The sequence below is a fragment of the Sycon ciliatum genome, unplaced genomic scaffold, assembly GCF_964019385.1.
Source record: "Sycon ciliatum unplaced genomic scaffold, ocSycCili1.1 SCAFFOLD_1203, whole genome shotgun sequence".
NCBI lineage: Eukaryota > Metazoa > Porifera > Calcarea > Leucosolenida > Sycettidae > Sycon > Sycon ciliatum.
Genome location: NW_027044607.1, coordinates 28,778 through 38,438, shown reverse-complemented (window position 1 = coordinate 38,438; position 9,661 = coordinate 28,778). Strand labels below are relative to the sequence as shown.

At 47.1% G+C, this 9,661-nt stretch overlaps 1 long non-coding RNA gene across 1 annotated transcript; it reads left to right on the top strand.

The window, feature by feature from the left end:
- Positions 1–872: 872 nt before the first annotated feature.
- Positions 873–8,174, top strand: LOC135830460 (uncharacterized). Its single transcript, XR_010556041.1, has 4 exons — positions 873–1,009; positions 4,037–4,210; positions 6,006–6,176; positions 6,894–8,174. It is a non-coding gene; the product is annotated as an uncharacterized LOC135830460 (long non-coding RNA).
- The last annotated feature ends 1,487 nt before the right edge of the window (positions 8,175–9,661 follow it).

Below are 9,661 nucleotides of genomic sequence, written 5' to 3'. Positions count from 1 at the left end.
ACTTCGGTGCCGACAATTTCTACCGAAAATAAAACGCACCGAAAATTTCGGTACAACCGGTACTGTATACATGTAGTACTAGCACACTTACCTGGAAAACGGGTTTTACCGAAAAGTTCCCCTACTGAACCGCCGATTTTGGAGAATACCAAAAATATTACACCACGGAAAATTTCTGCTTTTACAGTAGATTGTGGGGTATGGCAAGGGCAGAGTAATACAGCGTCGCCTGCCGCATTGTCAGGCAGTGCCGGATCTGGCGGAGGATCGCAGCTTCATAGCCGTGCGTCGGACGATAGAGGTGACTTGCGGTGACCAACGAAGATTTTCGTCCAAAGTGACTCCGAGGTAGCGAGCCGCACTGGTCTGGGCAAGAGGCGTGCCAGTGCAAGTAATGTGGAGGTCGAGGAGTGCCTGCCGTCCAGCTTTGATTGCAAGCACTTGCGTCTTTCGGGTGTTGAGGATAAGCCCTTTGGCATCGAGTAGCCTGGCGACAGCCGACACTGCTGCGGAAAGTGTGCTACTTCACATTGAAAATGTCAACAGTTAACCATATCAACCCCCCTCCACCCTTTCGACTTGGATTTTTATGTGAATGGATATTCTCAGCGGGTGTCAGACTTCAGCAACTCAATTGATATACCGGTACATGTCCGTGCACAGTTTCAATCTAAGTTACGTGCGTGTGTGTGTGCGTGCATGCGTGCGTGCGTGCGTGCGCGCGCGCGTGTGTGTGTGTGTGTGTGTGTGTGTGTGTGTGTGTGTGTGTGTGTGTGTGTGTGTGTGTGTGTGTGATTTGTTTCTGCTACACTCCTAACAGTCATCACATGTCCAGCTGTTCTGCCGTCGATTGCTAATGGTTACATCAGCACAGTGCCTTCTAGTTTTACAATTGGAGGTACAGCTAACATATCGTGCCTTCCAGGATATCAGCGAACAGGGGCAGCAGCAATCACCTGTGGCACTAATGGACACTGGCCTACCGCGGATTCTCTTCCATCATGCATTCGTAAGCTGAAATGAAATCGATCAAGTTACAGTCTACCCCTCCTCCAAATCCTTACTCCCAACTCTCCTAACTCTCTCTCTCTGTTATCTCTTTCTATCTCTTCCACTCTCTATTTCTTTTTCTTTCTCATTAAGGACGTTCAGCAATGCGAAAATCCGCACGTTTGGTGGTGGTGGTGATGTTTCACGAAAATCTATTTCGAAAAAGAAAATTTGTGAGGTTTAGCAATGCGAAATGACTTTTTCGAAGTAATTTGAATCTTATAGTAAACAGCTCAGTCTCAAGCAGGGGGCTGTAAAATTACTACTTCCTGTAGTCAAATGCGTACTGCAGTCAAATGAGGAGCCGCAATAAACCCACATGGTGCCACAATGGGGTTGCAAAAGCAAATCCAATGCATTTGGCAACAACTGGCTCGTGAAGAGCCGCAACTGGCTTATGATGAGCCGCAACTAGCAAAGCAAATGACCAGTTAGGAGCGATAGAGCTAAATGTTCCCTAGTACCAGTAGCAAGAGAATAAAATGGGAGGGATGGAGGGTGAAATTTTGATCCTGGCACAAGCTAAAAGTCACCGCTAATTAGGCTTTGAAGTGAAGCCAATGGCAAGAAAGAAGGAGAAATAGCAGCGCGAGTCCGTGACGTTTGTGGATGTGCAGATCAAGCATTGAAATCTCAGCAGAAGGTTCCTGTACAGTGCAATTACAAGGAAAACTCTCTCAATTGCTGTTTCTTGACCCTACACTATTATATATTTGAGGATTTCCCAAAGACGTCTAAATTGAAGGGAGTTCCATTATAATGGGAGGCTGTAGGGTTGAGATAGCAGACAGTGGAGGGCTAATGATTCGTAATGAACAGCCTAGCAAGAGAAATACAATTATGCTGAATGTTCCAGAATGGTCCTTTACTCAATGATACCTATAGCCTCGGGGTATGCCTTGAAATACGAAATGTACCGAAACAGAAACACAAAAATTCATAAGAATAAGCGCAACGCTCAAAGAAGGAGGGCAGAGGCATGTCAGTGAGGAGTGGCATTGTGTTTGGTGTCAGAGAAGTGCGTGCAAATGTGACTGTGAAACAGGGACTGCGAGGCTGTGGCTCTCATGTCTGCAGGCAAGGCATTCCAGGCTGTAGCGGTGCGGAAGAGAAATGACCTCCCGGCGTGTTTCCCAACCCGTGGCAGAGTAAATGCGAGTTGGCGGCGGCGACTACGCGTGGGGCAGTATCCCGCTGCTTCAAAAAGTTCTGGTTGGGTGGTGACCAAATGGAAGAATTCCATAAGGCAGGCGATCTTCCTGCGCCAGGATAGACTTGGCCACCCCAGCTGTTTAAACAATGATGACTTAGGCTCGTCTGATGGGCAAGGGCATCTCTCAAGCCGCATGACTGTGCGAGCTACTCTGGCTTGCAGCCGTTCAAGGGTGAGCCGCTGTGCAGCAGAGAGGGAGGACTCCCATACTGGGGCGGCGTATTCTGCTGTGGGGCGGACATACGTAAGGTACAGATTCCTGACGATGTCTCCTGTTAAACGGTCAGCCATATGGCACAGAAGAACGCAGCGCTGTCTAAACTTGCTTATTGTCTGTTCAATATGCTCCTGGAAGCTAAGCGTTTCACTCAACAACACTCCCAGGTGACGGTGACTGGTTGACGGCTGGATACCGCGGATGGTCTCTGCAGCTCCTTCCTCAGCAAATGAGATAACAACGGTTTTCGATGGGTTGAAGTTTCTGCCTACTCGGTCGGCCCAGGCAAATGTGTCCTGCAGGGCAGTCTCCATTGGGCTGGTACCTTTGGTTCGTGCTTGGCCGACGGCGGTATCATCCGCGAACAGGTAAACATCAGCGTGCTGGTTGCGTTTCGAGGCACTGGGTAGGCTGTTGATATGTACCAGGAAAAGCAATGGCCCGAGGTGGGAACCCTGGGGTACTCCAGACTTGACGGGACGTGGGGAGGACAAATGGTGTTGGACGCGGACGCGGAATGTACGCGTATCGAGGTAGTTCTTAAACCAACTCGTAGCCGGAGCATCGCAGATAGTCCCGAGTTGCTGGAGAAGCACGTCATGCGGCACTTTATCGAAGGCCTTCGCAAAATCGAGAAATGCAGCATCGTAAGGGATGCGTTTATCCATGGTCGAAGCGATCTTAGTAGTGATCTGTATCAGCTGGTCAACTGTGGAGCGATCACGGACAAAGCCGAACTGTTCCGGGACAATGATGTTGTTGACCTCGAGATAGTGACCGAATTTGGTGGCGACAATCTTGTCTAGTGCTTTCGCAATAGCTGGGAGTAGGGTTATAGGGCGGTAGTTGGAGAGATCACACGGGTTACCTTTATTTTTAAATATGGGGATTACTGTTCCCAGCTTCCAGGCACTAGGAAACTCACCTAAGGTGAGGCTAGCGTTAAACAGGTTGGTAACAGAGGACGTTATACATGGTGCGATCTCTCGGAGGATCCTGTTTGAGATGTTCCCGCCTTTTTCCTTATGCTGCGGGAGCCTTCGGAGCACCCGGTACACTGAGGATTCGGCCAAGACTGGCAGAGAGAATAATTCATTCGGACAGCCGTCGGCTGGTGCTGGTATTGGACCTGTACCGTGAGCAGGAGTGCACTGGCGCTCAAATACCTTCGCGAGCATTTCTGCTTTCTCTGGTTCGCTCTGTGCCGTGTAGCCCTCACACGTTAGGTCAGGAACTTTATCTTTCTTACAGGAGATGTTGGCAAGTGTCTTGGCTTTCTTCCACCAAAGGTGGGCATCTTGCTCATCGTGAATATTCTCACTGAGGCGTTTGAAGTACAGGGTCTTGGCATTTCTTAACTGGTTCTGATATGCATTCCTCTGGGCCTTGTAGGTTAACCAGTATGCTAATGTTTGGTGGCGCTTGGCGGCACGGAAAAGGCGCTGCTTCTGGCGATGAAAGTGATGCAGATGCGGGGTGAACCAAGGCTTGGTTTGCTGTCTTCGAGATGAAACTCGTCGTATATGTTGTATTTTTTATCTGTCAAACCCTTTCAGGAGTCTCTTGTTCATTTTTGACACATCCAAGAAATGGTTCGGTGTCTCCCGGAGATGACAGTTTCAACGCAATTCGAAACTTCACTTGTAATGAAGGATTCAAATTGGTTGGTGTCGCGACAATTACATGTCTTCTGCAAGGATTTTGGTCTGCACCTCAACCAACTTGCCAACGTAAGTGTTATGTAGTGCAAAGTCAGTGTCATGTAGTGCAAAGTCAGTGTCATGCAGTGCAAAGTCAGTGTCATGTAGTGCAAAGTCAGTGTCATGTAGTGCAAATTCAGTGTCATGTAGTACAAAGTCAGTGTCATGTAGTGCAAAGTCAGTGTCATGTAGTGCAAAGTCAGTGTCATGTAGTGCAAAGTCAGTGTCATGTAGTACAAAGTCAGTGTCATGTAGTGCACAGTAGGTGTGCGTGTGAGTGCTGCTTGGCATTGAAACAATCAACAGTAAGCCACATCCCTTACCCCCCCCCCCCCCCCCACCACCACCACCACCCCTTCTTGTTTGATTCAGTTGTGAACGTATATTCTCAACAGGTCTCAGGTTTCAGCAACTTCAGTAGCTTGCCTTACAGCCTACTTCTGGTACATGAAGTCAATTGAAATATGAGTATAGCTTCCCAGTTAGCACTACTGTAATACATGTTATTTACGTAGCTATGCAAAAGATGCTACTTCAGTATTTTCTGGCACTAGCCAGGGTCTACGCCGCTTTACATTTCGGTATTCGTTTGTTTGTGCCTGATGACGGCCGGTCACCTTATTCAAACAGGGGTTTCAACTGGAAGATCATAATGCGAAGCAACTTGGAAGAATGTGTATGTATGCGAAGAGTATCAGGGGAATGCATGCAGGGCGATAGTGCGGGTTCGAATCGCATGGTAGGCCAAGCAAAATAATATACATGTACATGTACTTTATGATCGTCCTTTTTTTTTTTCAGAAAAAGTGAGTAGGGCAGGTGGATTTTTTGTATCATTGTAAAGGACAGCTGGCCACCTTATTCAAATAATGCTTTCAACTGCTAGATCATAACCTGAAGCAACTTTGAAGAATGTGTATGTATGCGAAGTGTATCGGGTGATTGCATGCAGGGCGATAGTGCCGTTCGAATCCCATGGTAGGCCAAGCCAGGGAATGCATGTGCTTCATGATCATCCTGCTTTTCAGAAAAATGGGGAGGGCGGGCGATTATTAATTTTATCATTGTATTGCAAGAACCTTTCCCTCTTTTAGAATAACATGGGTGATGATCTAGGCAAAAAAGCATTTTTATTCTAGAGCCACGTAAACCCGTCATGTGTGAGCCATGAATAAGGGGAGTGGTGGCATGGTCTGGGATGCTCTGCCGACCTTGGGTCTCGGCTTCATCACAACCAGGCGCGCCAATAGAAGAGAGAGAGAGAGAGAGAGAGAGAGAGAGAGAGAGAGAGAGAGAGAGAGAGAGAGAGAGAGAGAAAGAGAGAGAAAGAGGAAGAGAGAGAGAGAGAGAGAGAGAGAGAAAGAGAGAGAGAGACACACACACACACACACACACACAAACACACACACAAAGAGAGAGAGAGAGAGAGACAGAGAGAGAAAGAGAAAGAGAGAGAGAGAGAGAGAGAGAGAGTGAGCGGGGAGGGTTGGGGAGCAAGAGAGGGGGAGGGAACTAAATATAGTATAATTATATAATGCGTAAGTTGTGCACATTCAGATCCAGAAAAACGGGTAAGCGGGGCAAGAGGCGAATGGCAATATGCAGCAGTGTGTAGGCAGATGTGCATACATATTACAGAGTGTCAGTGGCCCAGTGCCATTGCTGAGCACGGAGGTGCCGGAAGACAGACACTTTGAAACTTTGCAGCCGTTTCCGGTCAGGTGGCTAGCAAGGGCCCTGAGCTTTCAAACTCCCTCGTTGTTCCTGTATGACTTCCATGAACACACCCGACCTCTATCGACGATCTGTTGTTCTTTGTGTTTAGCTCTACAAATATGCCCAGTCCTGCATTTCGAGAACGGAATTACTCCAGCAACAAACACAAGAACTGGTAATGTTGTCAAAGTTGAATGCAAAATTGGATACCAAATCAACGGTAGTAGCTCCATTATCTGTCTCTCGAATGGACAATGGTCAGAGACTCCACATTGTACTGGTAGGTGGGAAATCTAATGTTAGATTTTTACCGACACTGATCACAAAAATATTAATGATTACAGAAGTTTGAAAAACTTCAGGATAACAAGGAAAGAATCTACATGATCGAAATGATTTTTAAGAACCAGCCGATCATATCCACGAATTGAATGCGCAGCAATTTCCAATCGATAGGTTGCTGGTTCGATTCCCGACGATTTTGGACACACACGTCTTTCTTCTCTTTCTCAGACTCTTCCTGGCTTTTCTTTCATTCTACTGGGTGGTACCCAGCAGCCAGTGCATGCCGGAGTATGTGGTGTGATGTGTGCGTGAAAAAAAAGAAAACATGAAAAAGACCAAAAAGTAGGGATTCACTGGCCAGAAAAGCCACTTCATAGCTGTGTGGTGTAGACCAGGCTGAATAGTGGTGGTCAATTCTTCAGCCTTGCAAGCTGTTGAATGGTGCAATCCCAGCACAAGCTGCTATGGCTTCTGCTTTAGCATCGCTATCATCGCCTCCGGCGATGGGCGTCCAATGGTGTGTGTGTGTGTGCGCGCGCGCGCGTGCGTGCGTGCATGCGTGTGTGTGCATGCGTGTGTGTATGTGCCTGTGTGTGTATCTGTGTGTGTGTCTGTGTGTGAACGTGTGTGGTTGTGTCTGTGTGTGTGTACGCGGGTGCACGCTTATGTGTGTTCTATTTGCATTCTGGTTTCTTGCTGTGCAACGGATTAGGTAATCCAACAACTAGTGCGGGGAAAGAGACTACCTGGCTTGGACAAGCAAGTAGTCAAGCCATGATTATAGTGGTCTCAGTGCTGAGTTTGATTCTGTTACTCATCCTCATTACTTGGGCTCGCAGCTCATCAAATAATGACAACTTACCAGCCACCATCACCGTTCGTCGACCCAACGAAGACGCCAATCGATACCAAAATCAATGGAAGGTTGGCAACCCCTCTATCGCCTTGATCACCGACACAAAAAGCATTGTGGATAGTGAAAACACTTACGACAATGACAAAGATGATACGACGTACGATTCGGAACTACCACAATGCCAAAAATTAAGGAAGATGGCCAACTCCTCTGGAGCTCTGAACATAGATGCAAAAAGCATTGTGGATAATGAAGACACTTACGACAATGACCAAGATGATAGGACGTACGAATCGGAACTACCACAATGCCAAAAACAAAGGAAGATTGCCAACTCCTCTGTCTCCCTGATCATTGACACAAATAGCGCTGTGGATAGTGAAGATACCTACGACAATGACCAACCTGATAGGAAGTACGAATCGGAAGTACCGCATAGAACGATCAGCTCATCAGACGTCGCAGAACGGAGTGAAACATCGCCCATGCTGTATGTTGAGTTGTGCCCTGACCGGGAAGGAAAGCAGGTCGAGAAGCAGGTGTCATTCCATAGTCTGGGGGATGCTTTCTCGGAATTGGGTGCAGACAAGTCTTGTGTTGTTTCTCCTACGATCAATGACAGTGATCTTTATCAGGCGCCAGGGGACGTGGCTGGGGCATTTAACAACCAATTGTACTCGGCCCCAGGAGACTTGATGGAGGCATATAACCCTGAGAATGTGACAGAAACCAGTTGACACGGCGAATGAATCTATAAGCTCACGCACTTGCATGTCGTACGATGACTAGGAAATACTCCCAGGATGATGCACATTATTTAGCTAGCACGTTTTAAACGTGTTTGACATATTTTAGGATACATGCATATGTAGACACAGGCGCTTAAAGTCCGACTGCCTTTACAGTAATTGTTTTTTGTTTTTTTGAAACTCACACTAGCGATGATCACTTGCCTGGATGCTGCTCGAGCTCTTCTTAGGCAGACGCCGAGACCCGAAGGTCGGCTGAGCAGCAGGGCCCCGCCACCACTGTCCGCATATATTCCGGAGCATGGTGGACTTATTATTATTTTTGTTATACACATTCCCGCAGCAGCGTCAACCAAGCAGTTATGCTTGATCCACACGTTCGCTTATGCTGGACATTGAAACAGAGAAGATGTAGATATCTCTGAGAGAATGGGGCTCTACAAACCAACGATGAAAGTTCATACTTCAGTAACACGAATGAGCAGTGCTGAAACCGAGACCCCTGGTCGGTTTAGCTGCTCTTGCCCCGCCTCCACTGCTTCGACTGCCATCGCTATGTGCATCTCTGTGCGTTTTTGCCGGCGTTTGCACCATGATGGTGTGTGGTTATCTTGTAAAAACAAAAACAAAAACATGGAGCGTCATAAAATTGGTCTCATTAGGAAACAACCCATTATTATTGTCTCCTAATATAGCATCATGGTCAATGGTTTGCCAGATAATTATAACGTATGCGGTTGAGTTGCCAGAATCTGATATAAAACTGTTAAAAGATTACAATTATAGTAATTATGGTGAAAAAAGGAGCAAAAAATGTTACGAGTTATGACTAACTATCCACCAACGTAACCAGATCAGATCATCTTATACAGTCAGGGAGTGCGACAAAATGGCACAACACTGACAAGGAGTACTGAGACATTCGGCCACCTGACACCTAGCTCCAACACTTCTCCGAGGCGCAAACCAACAACCTTCCAGCTTGGAAGGCTCAGGTTCGAAAAGGTCCAAGAGGGGAAGGAAAGCACGACGAAGAAGAGCACCATCCGAGTTAAAATTATAGTAATTGTTATTATAGAACGGTTGTATAACTTGTTATAAGTTCATAAGGGTGCCATGGCTGTTTCTACTCGTGACGAGGGTGTACACAAACACTCTTCACCAGCGCTGCCCATGCTGGACGGCATAGTGGAGTTAGTAAACGTCAGTGGGCAGGAAGCGCAACCTCCCACGTTCGGAGCGGACACTTTCTAAAACGTGTACAGTTAACAACAGGTTTTAAAATATAGAGTAGGTTTTATCATATTATTCTGTTCGCAATCGGATATTATGTCTAAGCTGTGTTCACAACTGGCGCTTGGACGCGGTACGCTTGCGGTTCATGCGTGCCCAAACGCGCGCTCAGCCTTTCACAAAAAACAGCAATCCGAGTCGTATTTAGCGGGTGCGACACCTTCAAGGACTCATTTTTTTGACCCCGCCAGTGAAAGTGACTGGCATGTACGCTGGTACGCGCCTGATACGCGCTGAAACTTCCAACATATTGGAATTTCCGTATCGGCGCGTTTCCATGCGCATGGCGCCCCAAAAGCCAGCAAAAATACGCACAAACGCGTGGTTGCACGCGTACACGCGCCAGTTGTGAACACGGCTTTAACCTCCAGATGAAGTGCGGATAGTGGTAGCAAGAGTATATAACCCCCTTATACCTCACTCCATATACACCCACACTCATATACCAGATCTCCCATGAAGTTTATACATTTCCATATACACTGCTCAATATACACCACTAAGGAGGTTTATCACTCTTCTATATCGACCTCCACTAATTCTCTTGATCCTTGACTGGTCCTATATTACCCATATCGCCGC